Source organism: Terrapene carolina, unplaced genomic scaffold, assembly GCF_002925995.2.
Source record: "Terrapene carolina triunguis isolate 2854851 unplaced genomic scaffold, T_m_triunguis-2.0 Scaffold22, whole genome shotgun sequence".
Taxonomy (NCBI): domain Eukaryota; kingdom Metazoa; phylum Chordata; order Testudines; family Emydidae; genus Terrapene; species Terrapene triunguis.
The window spans coordinates 7,599,653-7,616,799 of NW_020664373.1; the positions used below are offsets into that span (position 1 = coordinate 7,599,653).

The 17,147-nt window shown below is 40.3% G+C and overlaps 1 protein-coding gene across 1 annotated transcript in view; it reads left to right on the plus strand.

Moving 5' to 3' along the window:
• LOC112104653 (FERM and PDZ domain-containing protein 4) overlaps nt 1-17,147 on the plus strand; it is a 439,893-nt gene that overhangs the window by 344,793 nt on the left and 77,953 nt on the right. The window lies entirely within an intron of this gene.

A 17,147-nucleotide genomic window follows, 5' to 3' on the forward strand; every position in this document is an offset into this window, starting at 1 on the left:
AAATGTGAAAAAATATATTAAAGCACCTCCAAAAGAGCTGGTGGTTGAAGGACAAGTTACCTTGATGATTAAGGGTTGTATCATATGCAGGGCTCGAAAAACCCACTCCTCTGGTTGCTTGGGTAAGGGAAATGTTGGAACAGGTTGGCGAGTTGACTGGGACAGGGTACAGAGAATCTGGCATTTTTGGCTTCTTCCCTGAGGAGTGAGTTGTGGGGACAATCCTTAGAGCAGAGTAGTCCAGGTGGTTGCTGCTTTACACTGTTTTTCAGGACAGTATTGGAGTGGGACTAAAGAGAGAACAGAGTAGCCTAGGATATGGGGCTCTCTTACCTTCAGGGTTGGGGAAGGCAGGAAGAGGTGAGCCTGTGAGTGGATAGGTGCATATATGTGTCTGTGGGGAGGAGGGGGGAGGGGCTTTTGGGTAGTGCATGCTTGAGTGGACGGCATGTGAGTTTGTGTGAGTAGGTGTGTGTTGGGTGGGTGAGTGTGAGGAATGAGGGGGATAAATTATAAAAAGTACAAGACAGGGAGAAGGAGGGAAAGAAGTTAGAGAACAGAAGACACGGTAGGAAAAGAAAGATGAAGTTTATTGTGGGGTGGAGAAAGAGAGAAGGAAAAGAGGGAACAACACACAAAGATGCAATATGATGTATAGTGGTGGGGAAAAAAGTAGAGTGAAGCCATAGAGATAAAAGAAAGCATAACAAAACTCAGGAGCTGGAGTAAGTTAGAGTATGTTTTAACAAGTTTATTAAGTTTATTAAATAGAAAGTTGATTGGCAATAAATATAGTACATAGTTGTTTTAAACGTCAGAGGCATGACTCTTAGAGGGCAGTGTGTCATATGTATTATTTTCACTTGGGCTAGTACGCTTTTTCCTTGGGCTAGCTGGTGTCAGGGGAAATTTCAGGATCTGATTGTATACATTTTTTGGCTGATAGGTCCTTCTCTCCAAATGTGGCAACCACCAATGTTGAAAGTAAATTGCCCGTGACACTTTTCTAAAAGAGTCAGTTCTGAATTTCAATTTATGAACTTCTACAACAGCTGTGATTCTCTGCGATGATGCAGATCACAATACATAGGATGAAGCGCATGAGAGTTGGGGGCAAAGTGTTCTCAGTCAAGGGGATCTGGCTGTGGAATAAAACTTCTATAGGAGACTGGGTGACTCAAAAGTTTACCATCTTTAGGAAATGCGGCATACCTTCCTTTTCAAAAATTATTTTCTACCATAGCAAGAAAGATACCCACAACAGTGACATGACAACCCTGAAAAATAAAAGAAAGTAAAAAACTGTAACAAACAACTGAACCAACAAATAAAAACAATTCCTAAAGCAGAGATTTATCACAAAAAGTGTTAAAGTCTCTATGGGGTCCATTTAGGAACTTTGCTATTGCTATTGATTTTATGTGGAAGCACTCAGATATTACAGTGATGGGTGGCAGTATGAAACAGATAGATAGTTTTATGTAGCATAAAGGCATCCCAAAGAAGTTTCAATGACCAGTTAAATACTATCATGTTGTAGTTTATATTCTTTTCGTGATTGTTTGGGATGTATAACACGTAAGTCCCATTATCAACAGTGGGATACAGCCCCATCTCCCTCCCCTGGTGTCAGTAATTTACAGTAATAGGAAAAATAGACTGTCTAATTAGGATTGAGGCAAATTGGGTCTAAATATGAGGGCGGTCCCTCTGTGAAGGGGAATTGAGAAGCTGATCCATGTTGAATATGAAAGTAATACTCTTTGATCATATTGACTCTTTAGGTAGTGTCTTGGCTATGCTACTGTAAACAATCCTTTAAGTGTTGTTGAATTCCATCTTTTCATGGTGCTTTCCTTGTAGTTGAATTGTATCACTGCTCTCTACATGTGCCTATCTCTGGGACTTTGTCAGAAGTTGCCTTTTCTTTGATGAGTTTCTCAAAGGGCTGTATTAGCAGTATGTACATCATTCCACATAAAGAGCTTATCATCATTTCAACGCGGACATCTGGAATGATTAGACAAGGCATGCAGTCACCACATCATGGCAGAAGCAGTTCACTGCGCCAGTACAGTAGTGCATCGCTTCCATACCGTATCTAACCCAAGGTCATTCTTGGGTCGGACACATTCATATCTTTGAAAGCGATGCTTTGTCTCAGTTTGCAGCGCAGACAGAGGAAATTTTGAAATCTTGCTTTCTGACTGGTAGGCATATGTCTGCAGTCAGTGATGGGTAAGCTCTCTTCCCAGAGAAGGATATATATAAAAAAGATATAACCACATAATATTGCAGGAGTGGGGGAATTGGGGGGGGGAGGATGCATGACCTCATTGTATACTGCAGATCAGGTATAAGAACTGCTTAGCATTAGCTATGTGAAAGTTGCTTCTATCCAACCCTGCCAGGAAGCTTAGTGCAAAACCAAGAAAGGATTTGCTTTTATAGTTGTAGAGAATGGAAGAAAAAAATCAGTCTCATTTGAAAATATAGCCGTCTTGTGCCAATATAGAATAAAGCTTTAAAAGTGTTTTAACACAACGATAAAATGTTTTAAACTGAAATATGGGCAGGACTCAACGTTTCAAACAAAAGTATATAAAAATTAGAGTTGTCAAGCCAAGTCTTGGATATTATATCAGAGTATAGATTCTTTTTAATTTCTAATTGCATACTAATCAAATTCAAGTAAATGTAATGGGGAAATTTCTTTGTGAGAACAGTATTGTTATTGAAGAGAACATCAAAATGGGGATATTGATTAAATGTAACTTTAAATTCAAAGAAAGAAAAGATTTATACTTCAGAATCCACACCAAAAAATGGTATCTGAATTGTGATGAAATTATATAGCTGTCTTTTCCCATTCTGCCATTAGAAAAGACCACTTTCCCAACCAGTAAATTTGCGGCATTTGTTTCCTCAAAATTGCCAGGAGCTACCGTTTTGCTTCACTTGCTTTCCTTTGCAGTGGGTGCTATTAGTGCCAAAGCTCCTCATTAACTTTTTCCTTCCTATGTGATGCAAAATGAGTAGAAAATTATTGTGATATACGGTGCACCAGCTTTAGTAAATGATGGAGGAGATACACTTAGTAGTATGAATGTTTGCACTGTTTCATCACTGTATCTCTTCATGAAATCTTAATATTTTATTACATGACTTGGGGGGCATTTTAGAACTGGTTACATTAAAACTGGTAAAGATGTTAACCTTCCCATAAACTGCCTAACTCTGCAGTGAAGCAACATCTGGGTAGTTAAGAGGTTTCTCATCAGAGACACAGTAAAGGATTTTTTTGTTTATTTGTTTTTAAGTAGTCTGTAAATTGAGGAATACTATTGCTAGGCTGTGAGGTCTAGAGATTAGCAAGGATATACATTATATAATAATGAACTGTGTCTGTAGTTTATTCTCATCCATCTCATTTTCCTTGATTCCTGCTTTACTAGTAACATTTAATTAAAGTCCAGGTCATCACTGAAACCCACAGTTGCAGAGATATTGGTAGTGCATGGTTTGCAATTGTAACATGTAAGCTCTCATTATCTCTGGTAATGTTCAATGGGTTTGGGGCTGTATTCTACTCAATTGAGCTATTTCAAGGAAGAGACACAGCAGTCATGTTTATAATATATCCTAAAAAAGGCAGGTCACATTTTTATGAATAACTGGTGGTTGCATTTTAAAAGGGGTCTCTTCAGGAGCAAATTAGGGAAAATTGGGAAAAGGAGATGACTTGAAAACAAGTTCATTTGTAAATGTATCACTAATATCTAGGCAAGGAGCAGGCAAACTGAATACCAAATAGAGTAAGATCTATTTAAAGAACAGACTGTGCAACATTGTAGCAGTAGCTGCAGATCTTGTTTTTATTATACAGCTGATACAAATGCTGTGACTCTTAAATTCATCACAGAATAATTAGCTATCTCCCATACTAGGGGATAGCTTTAATGTCAATGCAGTTTTTTGTGTGTTTGAAGGAGATGAACTGTGTGAACCTAAACATGTTATATGGTATAGAAATTAATTGCTGACTAAATGCTTGAAGTCCTTGGAGCCTCTGTAGTATTACATTTCTCAGCAACATTTCTTATTTTTATTAATTAATTTAAAACTTGCATCACCACAGGTAAACAAGTCAATATAGCCAACTCAGTTTTATCACGGTTAGGTAAATATTTTTTAATGAGTCATTTGTCTCCTAATGTAATGTGTATGTATGTAAGGTGTGTGTGTGTGTGTATTATGCATGTATGTTATGTAAATATTTTGAAAATGTTAATATTTAGGAAGTATGTGTGTTTTATATGTATGTACATATATTTTATATACACATATACTCATTCTAAGATTGGCAAATTAAAGTATTTTGAATTAGCAATATGTTTTAATGACGTTTACAATGTCTGTGACCCAAGGCACCCCTGTACTCACACCCTACACACTCCTGCAATAATATTTGTTCAAAATATGCCTTCTGAGGTATCATTTGAAAACTAACAACACAGTGGAATATATGTAACAACAATTTCATTGTGAAATATATGTAACAACATTATGTGTAAAGATATAAACTCTCTCTCTGTAATGTTACTAGGACATGTTTAAGACCAGACAGCCTAACATAGGTAAAGGTGATAAACAGGTTTGCCCTAGACAAAGCAACAAGTTTTTACCTCAATTACTTATTAGCAGTAAACAAAGCCATCAAGCTAAACTAGCTGGGTTTATACTGAACTCCAGAGACAGAGAATTAACATGTCTCGTGCATCCCAGACAGACACAAGAGACTGAATCGCCAGGAGGCTTTCCTGACTTTTAAGACAAAGACAATTCCTTTGGGAATATAAGGGACAGAGAGAGACTCCATCTTGATCCTTCACCTTAAAGAGATAGAAACCAAGCAATTTGTTCTCTGTGATTGGTTCTGGCCACGTTGGCCAGTAAAAAGATGAAAAGACTGTGGATGAGGAAAAAACATCTTGAAAAAAGATGGTATCCTGCTAGATGAAGTTTTAAACTTTTAGATGTGTGTTTTCACTTTTATTTGTTTAAACAACGAGGAGTCCTTGTGGCACCATAGAGACTAACAAATTTAGTTGGGCATAAACTTTCATGGGCTAAAACCCACTTTATCAGATATGGAGTGAAAAATACAGTAGGCAGGTATAAATATACAGCACATGAAAAGATGGGAGTTGCCTTACCAAGTGGGGGGTCAGTGCTAACGAGGCCAATTCAATCAAGGTGGATGTGGCCCATTCCCAACAGTTGACAAGAAGGGGTGAATATCAACAGAGGGAAAATTACTTTTTGTTGTGCTAACAAGGCCAATTCAATCAGGGTGGATGTGGCCCATTCCCAACAGTTGACAAGAAGGTGTGAATATCATCAGGGGGGGAATTAATTTTTGTAGTGACCCAGCCACTCCCAGTCTTTATTTAGGCCTAATTTGATGGTGTCAAGTTTGCAAATTAATTCCAGTTCTGCAGTTTCACATTGAAGTCTGTTTTTGAAGGTTTTTTTGTTGAAGGATGGCCACTTTTAAGTCTGTTATTGAATGTCCAGGGCTGTCTCTATCTTTATTCTTTTATTTGATATCATTTAATCCATGCTCTTTAATAAACTTGTTTTGCTTTCATTATAAATCATCAGTGTTGGGTAAATTCCGTAAAGTGTGTGCTTCTAGTAAGCTGACAGGTTGTAGAAGCAGAGACTCTAATACTTTTTCTGTGAGGGTCTTGTGAGAGGGACTGGTCCCTACAATAGGACAATTTTGGGGCTAATTCAGGGCTGGAAGGGTTTTAAGGTTAGCCTGCTTTTGGGTAACCTGGTTGTGCAAAGCCAGGGTGAGACTTGTCAACTGCTAGGAAGCTGTTGGGACCAGAGCTCTGAACCAAAGCTACACAGCCACAAGACACCCAGAATTACTAGGCAGGCCTTAATGTCTTACTGGCCTGGGTGAACCCAAAATGTCACAGTGACACATAAACATTTTCACCCAGTATAACAAACTCCACCTCTGCTGAATAAAAATAAAGTTTGGCTATTAAAGGATTTGATAACAGCACTCTTTGCTTTAATACCACTGTAAATGTAAAAATTATTTCCTTTTATTAAAGTAGGCCTCCAGTTCTTTCCATAAATAGTCTGTTTTTTTTCTATTGCAAAACTCACTCATAGATCATTGTTTGTTTCTAGTTTCAGTAGTGTTTTCTTGGGGTTATTTTTCTTGGTATTTGGATGTTTTATTAGAGGAAAACGTATTATTTTCACGTTAGAAAAAAGATGGGGTCTCTAAGACTAATTTACTGCTGTAATAACAGTATTTCAGTTGTTGCAGTATTCCACGAAAAGACTAATTGCAAATTGGAACAACTGAGGATAGTTCAATCCATTATGTGATGTCAGCCCTATTTCATATTTAAGAGAAGTGACTGAAAACCACTTCTGAAGTAACCATTGCCTTGGCAAATTAGCATATCCTGCAGCATAAAGATCTGGAAGGTTCTTTCCCTGTAATTTTACAATTTCTCTTTCTCTCTAATTTTACAATTAAAGAAGGTGCATATTGCATTTAATCACTACCATGGGATTTAAATACAGGATGCATCTTCTTTATCCATCTACCCATCATGGCTGAACATGCACACTGCTATGGAGTTTCACTTGATAGACTGTATGTACTCGCTTGATGGATATGGATGGCACTCTATCGTGGCAGGTAAAAAGAGATTCTTTCTTCAACAACAACATAGCAAAATAAATAAAATCAAATATAGTCAAGTACTACCATATATTTCTCCAAGATATTACATATCAACCAAGACATTTGAAATCTACTTTTTCCAGTAGATCACATGTATGTTAAGTCAGTATTTCAGGCCTGGTCTACACTATGAGTTTAGGTCGACTTTAGCCGCGCTAAATCGAATTAAGCCTGGACACGTTCACACGACGAAGCCCTTTCTTTCGACTTAAAGGGCCCTTTAAACCAGTTTCTTTACTCCACCTCCGACGAGGGGATTAGCGATAAAATCGGCTTTAGGGGGTCGGAATTGGATTAGTGTGGACGGAATTCGACGTTATTGGCCTCCGGGAGCTATCCCACAGTGCTTCATTGTGACCGCTCTGGACAGCACTCTCAACTCAGATGCACTGGCCAGGTAGACAGGAAAAGCCCCGCGAACGTTTGAATTTCATTTCCTGTTTGCTGAGCGTGGAGAGCACAGGTGACCACGCAGAGCTCATCAGCACAGGTAACCGTGATGGAGTCCCAGGATCGCAAAAGAGCTCCAGCATGGACAGAACGGGAGGTACGGGATCTGCTCGCCATATGGGGAGATGAATCAGTGCTGGCCGAACTCCGAAGCAGTAAACGAAATGGCAAAATATTAGAAAAGGTCTCCAAGGCCATGAAGGACAGAGGCCATAACAGGGACGCACAGCAGTGCCGCGTGAAAATTAAGGAGCTAAGGCAAGCGTACCACAAAGCCAGAGAAGCAAACGGAAGGTCCGGGGCTGAGCCGCAAACATGCCGCTTCTACGCGGAGCTGCATGCCAATCTAGGGGGTGCAGCCACCACTACCCCAACCGTGTGCTATGAGTCCCTCGCTGGAGAAGCACACAGGGAAGAGGGTTCGGGGTACGAGGAAGATGAGGATGAAGATGATGTAGATTAGTTCTGTGATGAATTAATAAAGAATGCATGAATGTGAAGTAACAATGACTTTATTGCCTCTGCAAGTGGTGCTTGAAGGGGGGAGGGTAGGGGAGGGTGGGGTGGTTGGTTTACAGGGAAGTAGAGTTAACCGGGTGGGGGGGAGGGGCGGAGGGTTCATCAAGGAGAAACAAACAGAAGTTTCACACCGTAGCCTGGCCAGTCACAAAAGTGGTTTTCAAAGCTTCTCTGATGCGCACCGTGCCCTGCTGTGCTCCTCTAACCGCCCTGGTGTCTGGCTGCGCGTAATCAGCGGCCAGGCGATTTGCCTCAACCTCCCACCCCGCCATAAATGTCTCCCCCTTACTCTCACAGATATTGTGGAGCGCACAGCAAGCAGCAATAACAATGGGGATATTCTTTTCGCTAAGGTCTGAGTGAGTCAGTAAGCTGCGCCAGCGCGCTTTTAAACGCCCAAATGCACATTCCACCACCATTCGGCACTTGCTCAGCCTGTAGTTGAACAGGTCCTGACTCCTGTCCAGGCTGCCTGTGTACGGCTTCATGAGCCATGGCATTAAGGGGTAGGCTGGGTCCCCAAGGATCACGATAGGCATTTCAACATCCCCAACGGTTATTTTCTGGTCCGGGAAGAAAGTCCCTTCCTCCAGCTTTCGAAACAGAACAGAGTGCCTGAAGACGCGAGCATCATGTACCCTTCCCGGCCAGCCCACGTTGATGTTGGTGAAACGTCCCTTGTGATCCACCAGGGCTTGCAGCAGCATTGAGAAGTACCCCTTGCGGTTTATGTACTCGGTGGCTTGGTGCTTCGGTGCCAAGATAGGGATATGGGTTCCGTCTATCGCCCCACCACAGTTTGGGAATCCCATTGCAGCAAAGCCATCCACTATGGCCTGCACGTTTCCCAGAGTCACTACCCTTGATATCACCAGGTCTCTCATTGCCCTGGCAACTTGGATCACAGCAGCCCCCACAGTAGATTTGCCCACTCCAAATTGATTCCCGACTGACCGGTAGCTGTCTGGCGTTGCAAGCTTCCACAGGGCTATCGCCACTCGCTTCTCAACTGTGAGGGCTGCTCTCATCCTGGTATTCTGGCGCTTCAGGGCAGGGGAAAGCAAGTCACAAAGTTCCATGAAAGTGCCCTTACGCATGCGAAAGTTTCGCAGCCACTGGGAATCGTCCCACACCTGCAGCACGATGCGGTCCCACCAGTCTGTGCTTGTTTCCCGGGCCCAGAATCGGCGTTCCATGGCATCAACCTGCCCCATTAACAACATGATTTCAACATTGCTGGGGCCTGTGCCTTGTGAGAGGTTTATGTCCATGTCAATTTCCTCATCACTCTCGTCGCCGCGCTGCAATCGCCTCCTCCTCGCCTGGTCCTGGTTTTGCTTGGGCATGTCCTGGCTCTGCATATACTCCAGGACAATGCGCGTGGTGTTCATAGTGCTCATAATTGCCGCGGTGATCTGAGCGGGCTCCATGATCCCAGTGCTAGCGATGGCGTCTGGTCTGAAAAAAGGCGTGAAAGTAGTATCTGACGGACCAGGGGAAGGAGGGAGGGAGGGAGGGAGGGAGGGGCGAGTGACGACATGGTGTACAGGTACAGGGAATTAAAATCAAGAAAGGTGGCTTTGCATCAGGGAGAAACACAAACAACTGTCACACAGAATGGCCCCCCCCAAAGATTGAACTCAAAAGCCTGGGTTTAGCAGGCCGTTGATTTGACGGAGGGAGGGGGGAAGCAAATGAATACAGAACAAATCTATTTTTTACATCTTAAGACAACGGTGCAGCATGACTGATAGCCCTCGGCATTTTCTGGGTGCTTGGCAGCAAATACTGGGCGCTTGGCAGTTAGCCTTCAGGCCTATTGCACGATCTGATACCCACTGCAGTATGACGACGATGGATACCAGTCGTAATATACTATCTACTGCCAAAAGGCAAGGGGTTGCTGCTGTGTAGCAATGTAGCCCCACGTCTGCCAGCCCCATGTCTGCCAGCACCCAGATCGCCCTCGGCCTCTTCTGGGTGCTTAGCAGAAAATACTGGGCGCTTGGCAGAAAATAGCATACTACGACTGATAGCCATCATTGTCAAGACAGTTCAATAGGACAGAGCATGTCTGCCCAGGTGTCCATGATTGACAGCCACTGCTGTCCGACGAGGATGGTTACCAGTCGTAATAAACCATCTACTGCCAAAAGGCAAAAGGTAAGGGGCTGGTGCAATGCAGCCCTACGGCTGCCAGCCCCACAGCTGCCAGCACCCAGATTGCCGATGAAGGCTACCAGTCATGCTGCACCGTCTACCGCCAAAAGGCAGTTAGCTGCTGCTGCTGTGTAGCAATGCAGTCCCACGTCTGCCGGCACCCAGATGACATATGGTGACGGTGAGCTGAGCTGAGCGGGCTCCATACTTGCCGTGGTATGTTGTCTGCACAGGTAACCCAGGTAAAAAGGCGCGAATCTATTGTCTGCCGTTGCTGTGACGGAGGGGGAGGGGCCTGACGACATGTACCCAGAACCCCCCGCGGCACTGTTTTGTATCATTCGGGCATTGGGATCTCAACCCATAATTCCAATGGGCGGCGGAGACTGCGGGAACTGTGGGATAGCTACCCATAGTGCAATGCGCCGGAAGTCGACGCTAGCCTCGGTACTGTGGACGCGGTCCGCCGACCTAATGCACTTAGAGCATTTTATGTGGGGACACACACAATCGGCTGTATACAACCGATTTCTATAAAACCGGCTTCTATTAATTCGATCTAATTTCGTAGTGTAGACATACCCTCAGTAAACCAGTGCTTGTGGATTATTACTCTAGCCTAGTATTTGTAAGTATAAGCGTGCTATATATATATGTGTCTGCATGATGGTATTGTACTTGCAGCTCAGTGGATAAATCCAATAGCACCAGGTACTACATGTTTTGTTTCAGTGTTTGGTGTGAACCATCATTGTTCTGAGCCTTTGAGATTTAGTATTGAACGTGTTAGAGGACTCACAGATAGAAGGGGTGAAACCCATTGAAGTCAGTGGGTGTTTTGCCTTTGACTTCAAAGGGACAAAGATTTTTACATAATGGGCACCTCGAGTCAAGTCGACTGAGAATAGAACTGGGAGTCAGGACACTGGGGTTCAATTCCTGACTGGCTCTGTGAGATTAGAGACATCACATAAGCCGCTTGATCGCGTTAGCCTCAGTTGGTCATCTGTAAAATGGGTTTAAAAATGGTTACCCCCCTTGTTAAAGCTCCTTAAGAGCTAAAGATGGGGAAATCATCTAAAGTATTATTTGTTATTATTAAAAACTAAGATCGACCATGGAAGTTCTTTTTTTTTAAGTAATTATGTCTGAAAAGAAATGCACACACATTCACACCTACCTTTAAAGAGCAGTAAACTGACCTACTCTATAAAGATTTGGGCACAAGCAGTGAACAAAGTGAAATGCAATAATCAAAATGTTCAGAACATGATCCCTTTATTCCTTTATTTTTATAAGTCCTCTTTCAAATTTATCAGGCTGGATATTTTGTAAAACCAGCAAATTGTCAGTAACTAACTCTGACCTTTTCAAAATTCCTGGGTTTGATGTGTCATCCAAATGAAGTATTATGCCTCAGGTTACATCATCATGCCATGTTACTCTTTGGAAAGAAGAATTATCGCTGATAAATTTCAGGTCAGCTATTCAGTAACAAATTGCTATATGGTTAGTGAACACTATAGTTAGGACAAGGAGATGTGAAATGGCTGTGCTAAGAGCAAAGAAATTGTGCAAAATGACTTTTTTGGATGGAACCAACAAGGATAGCTTTTATCTTTCCGGTCTGATGGAAGCTGACTTACCACTTACCTGAAATTTAGACAAAATTAAATCTTACTGGGAATATGTAAAAATAATAAAATGCAGAAAATTAAGATTAAGATGCTTTAGAATCAATGGGACAAGCTGAAAGTCTGATTTTTATTGTCTTTCTCTCTCCTTGTTGTGCTTTGATAATAAAATCTACATGGTAGTTAATCAGGTTTTGGGGATCCCTCAACATGTACATGTAAGAGGGCAGGTTACAACGAAGCATCAGAAGATGTAGAATGTCTGATCTCTCTATTGATCAGGATACACTGGCAAGTGAATGACAGACATGGGTGGATTTAAGCAAGTGTAGTTTCTGAAACTATTTTTGTTTCCTTTTTAAAAATGAACTAGTTTTCATGTCAATGGTGTATCTTTAAGGGCCACATTTCCAAAAGTGCACATATTTTTCACAGACCCATCTTAATTGTACAAATGCATAATGTGTGCATACAAGTCAAGGACTTGCTGCTCACCTGCCTATGCGTAAAACCCAAACTTTCACATGTGCATCAAGTATTGTCTGAGTACTTTTTGCTCATGCTTATGAATTTTTTGCTTTACAATCAAAATGAAGTACTTCTCATGCCAATTCTTAGAGCTGGTCCAGAAATTGTTGTAAAAATATTTTCTTGCTTTTCAATGGACATTTTTTTTGCCAAAATTTTCTAACAAGTTCTACCAATTAACCAGACAGACAGAATCCAGAGAACTGCCAAAAGGGTTAAGCATATAAAGACAGATTTTTAAAGGTATTTAGGTATTTGATTTCAATAAGAGTTAGATGCCTAATTACCTTTTAAAAATTTGGACCATAATTGAATTTCAGTGGCCAAAAAGGATGAATTCCCAGTTAAGGCAAATGATAGAAAGAAAAAAGGAGTAGCAAATACAAATGGTCAAAGATAGACTCCTTGTAAGAGAAAAGATTTGCTGAAACCTTCTAAAGGCACTCACCATGGAGTCTGCCAGACATTTGAGATAGAGAAGACAAGAATCCAACTGTGAAAGTCCTACGTTCAGCCCAAACCTGTCTTTATATTGGGAGTGATGATAGACTTGCTCCAGTTGATAATACATTTCAATAATGGAAAAAAGGGTAAGAGAAACCAAATTTGAGCTTGTGCGTGTTTTTTTTCTTCTTAGTCAGTTTCCAAAGTTGATATTCTCTAGCTATTTGACTTTCTACTTGCGCTGACATGTTCCAGCCTCCACTGGACTAGAGGAAGCAGCAGCAGCAATAACAGGGAAACGTTTAGTCAGATTTTATTTCATACAGAGTGTCTCCCTCAGGGATTCAGTATTCTTACTTTGTCTTCATATTATACCTTATATAAAATAAGAATTTCAAAAATCAAACCTCAGAGATGGAACCCAAAATGCAATAAAAACTGACAGCTTCTCCCCACAGGCAGATTTGCTGTACAGTGTGTAGCTAGTAACAGTATGTGATGAAATGTAAACTGTTTTGTTAGTTCTTGTACTTCTTTCCACAGGCTGGAGGCTCTGAACTATTTTACCTTCTCTATAACAAAAAATCATTTTAGTCCATTGATTTCACTCTTATTTCCAGTAATTCAGTTTAATTAAACCAGAAGGCTCAGTGAAATCCAAGTTTGTACAGATTACAGGTCAAACAATAAAGAACTCAAGAGAGGCAAAGGTCTTGTCACCTCCTACTGCGAGATGTTACCACAGTACGACATCCACTTTTCTTTTAACTTTTCAGCAGGTCTTCTAGTCAGACCTCAGTGCACAAAAAAGACATCTCTTTTTCTCGGGGGGGATGGTAACATTGGCTGAACATTCTTGTGTTTTTATACTTTACTTACAGAAATAGGAGCCATGAGGCTAAATCCCTGTAGTGAAATTTTCACTCCATCCATTCTGTTTCTCTTCAATGTTTTTTTTTTTCCTGTGCATCACTACGATATGTCTGACCTCATGGTTTAAAAAAATTGTTAATATTGTCTGCCCAAAACTTTAAAGAGAATAACAACAAGTCTTAGTTTTAGAAGACAGCTCAAAATATTAAAACCACTTGATCAATCTGTTTTGCTCTCCAGATACTCCTGAATTCTTTAGCTTATGAACAAATCTGTGCCCTTTTCTGCTTTTTTCACTGTGTTTTTGACAATGTTGTGTGTTTTTAAAGTTGGCCTTTTAGACTAAAAATAGTCTCCCTCCCTCTCCCCACCCATTCCTCTCATGCTCTTTCTCTGAAATTTCTGCTTGTATCAAAAGCCTTTGAATTAAATATTGGTACAAATAAATTAGTAGTTTTATTAAGTCATAAGATAATTGAAACTATTTATGAATGTACCATAGCAACCATGATCATATGACATTTTCATTTGAGCGACTGTGCAGCAGACTTGCTGAGGTCAGCAGTAATTCACATAATTGGCACAGAATCAAAGAAGGAAATAAGCTGTATATTGAAACCAGCAAATGGAAGAAAGATAGGCAAGCTCCTTTTAAGCATTATTTTTCTGGAAAAAAAAGAGGCAACATATTCTCATGTTTAAGTATCTAGATCCTATTCAGTGTATTAGGCATGTTTACAGTATGCTAATATAATTTTCAATTTTGTTCTCTATAGAACAAATACTGTATCATAAATATGTTGTGTGTGTGTGTATATATATATGTAAAAATACATACAGAGAGATGGGAATATGACTGTGTGACATGGCATATAAAGGTTTTATCAGCATAACTTTGGTATGCATCCATTGCTCGTAAGTAGCAAAACCCCAAGGTTATGCAGGTTATCCCAAGTGAAAACTAATTAAACCTTTTTTGCCATCTCATATCACATGTATTGTGTTCATGCCATAGATGTGTTACAGGAAAAACTATTTTGTAGGCTTTTGAATATTTATTGGAACTATTTTTGTATCCGTTTTCTGATAAAGTCAAGGGCCTTAATTAGCATGAGGCCAATTGACCTCAGAGAGCGTTAGAATGACCTAAAATTGTTACACGTAAAAAATGACAAACTTTGAAATCTGTCATCTTGAGTCCTTCCACTGGTAGCAGCACTTGGTGTGTGTCCCATTGGGAAGCTGGGAATTCCCCCTTCAAAGAAGCTTAAACTATTTAATTTATCCAAGAGAATGTTAAGGGGTGACTTGATCACAATCTACAAGTATTTATTTGGTTATTTAATCCAACAGAAAAAGGCATAACAAGATCCAATGTCTGGAAGCACTGGGAAGATGGGAATTTCCCTTTTCCAATGAGATAAAGCTCTTATTTCAAATCCAAGTTAGTCATGTATGGAAAATCTGTCTCTGGTCTGGGACTGAATCTAGTCCATCCTAGGCACTAAGCTGGAATAATTTTGGCAAAAATTCCGTATATTAGCCGAGGAGGAAGCAATGTTTCTCTGGCAAGTTACTTTTCAAAAATGGGATTGAAACTGCGTAGGGGATGTGACTATTAGAATAAATCCTGGGGTATACTGATTAATGGGCAGATGGCAGGTGAGGAAATCAAAAGTGCATGATAAATTTATCACATGCCTCTGTAGATTTATCAAATGATTATTACCTCCACATGTAGATAGATAGGTAGATTAGATTAGGCTCCTAAATCCATATTAAATAGCCTGATTTTCAAAGTACTTAGACCCTCATGAGATACCATAGAATATATCTACCCGTGCGACTGCACTTTATGTTCACAAATTGCTTCCTATTCTATAGTTATAACTTTTGCTTATTAGGTTAAATAGACAAGTGTACAAATAGACACAAATCATAACAAAAATACAAATTACAATGTGTTAATGATGTACACAATGGCTTTCTTAAAAACCCAAAATCATTCAGTGACTAATTTTTAAATTTTGGTTTAGAATATTGCAATGTTATAGATGCATAAATGTAGGGATTAATTTACCTTTTGAAGTCTGACAGGTTTCAGAGTGGTAGCCTTGTTAGTCTGTAACAGCAAAAAGAACGAGGAGTACTTGTGGCACCTTAGAGACTAACAAATGTATTTGGGCATAAGCTTTCGTGGGCTAAAACCCACTTCATCGGATGCATGGAGTGGAAAATTCAGTAGGAAGATATATATATATATATATATACAGAGAACATGAAAAAATGGGGGTTGCCATACCAACTATAAGAAGACTAATCAATTAAGGTGGGCTATTATCAGCAGGAGAAAAAAAACTTTTGTAGTGATAAGCAGGATGGCCCATTTCTAACAGTTGACAAGAAGGTGTGAGTAATAGTAGGGGAAAAATTAGCATGGGGAAATAGTTTTTACTTTGTGTAATGACCCATCCACTCCCAGTCTTTATTCAAGCCTAATTTAATGGTGTCCAGTTTGCAAATTAATTCCAATTCTGCAGTTTCTCGTTAGTCTGTTTTTTTGTTGGAGAATTGAGACTTTTAGGTCTGTAATTGAGTGACCAGAGAGGTTGAAGTGTTCTACGACTGGTTTTGGAATGTTATAATTCTTGATGTCTGATTTGTGTCCATTTATTCTTTTGGGTAGAGACTGTCCGGTCTGGCCAATGTACATGGCAGAGGGGCATTGCTGGCACATGATGCCATATATCACATTGGTAGATGTGCAGGTGAACGAGCCCCTGATGGCATGGCTGATGTGATTAGGTCCTATGATGATGTCCCTTGAATAGATATGTGGACAGAGTTGGCAACGGACTTTGTTGCAAGGATAGGTTCCTGGGTTAGTGTTTTTATTGTGTGGTGTGTGGTTGCTGGTGAGTATTTGCTTCAGGTTGGGGGGGCTGTCTGTGAGCGAGGACTGGCCTGTCTCCCAAGATCTGTGAGAGTGAGGGATCGTCCTTCAGGATAGGTTGTAGATCCTTGATGATGCGCTGAAGAGGTTTTAGTTGGGGGCTGAACCTCCCTGGTCACTCAGTTACAGACCTAAAAGTTGCAATTCTCCAACAAAAAATTTTTTTTCCACTGCATGCATCCGATGAAGTGGGTTTTAGCCCACGAAAGCTTATGCCCAAATACATTTGTTAGTCTCTAAGGTGCCACAAGTACTCCTCGTTCTTTTGAAGTCTGTGTGTATCATGATTAAATATTGTTTTATGATATATGTTGTATTTGTGTAAAAATATTTTATCACAGTGAGCTACATTTTAGTTACAACATAATGGAAAATTAAATTTAATTGAAATTGCAATATTTTACAGGAGAAGATCAATTTCAGTGAAATTTTCCCCTGGGAAAATAGAAACAAAGCATCTCTGATGCAGCTAAGTCAAAGGGGGAGATCCTGGGTACAATCAGAGATGTACTACAGCTGAGGAGAGGGGCCTATAGGGGAGAATGAAGCATGAGGTAGTAAGGCGGGTGAGGATGCAGATCAATGTAGAACTGATCTGAAACAAAACTGTGTTTTAGGTCAACAAACCAAAATATTTCTATATTTTCAAATTGAATTTTTTTAAACTCTTTTCCTTATACAAACAGTTTTAATATTTCAACATTTTTTCTCCTTTTGGAACAAAACAAGTGTTGAAATATCAGAGTTTCCTAGGGGACAGAAATTCCATTTTGCAACTGTTCTAGTCTTAATCTGCCTTTATTATATA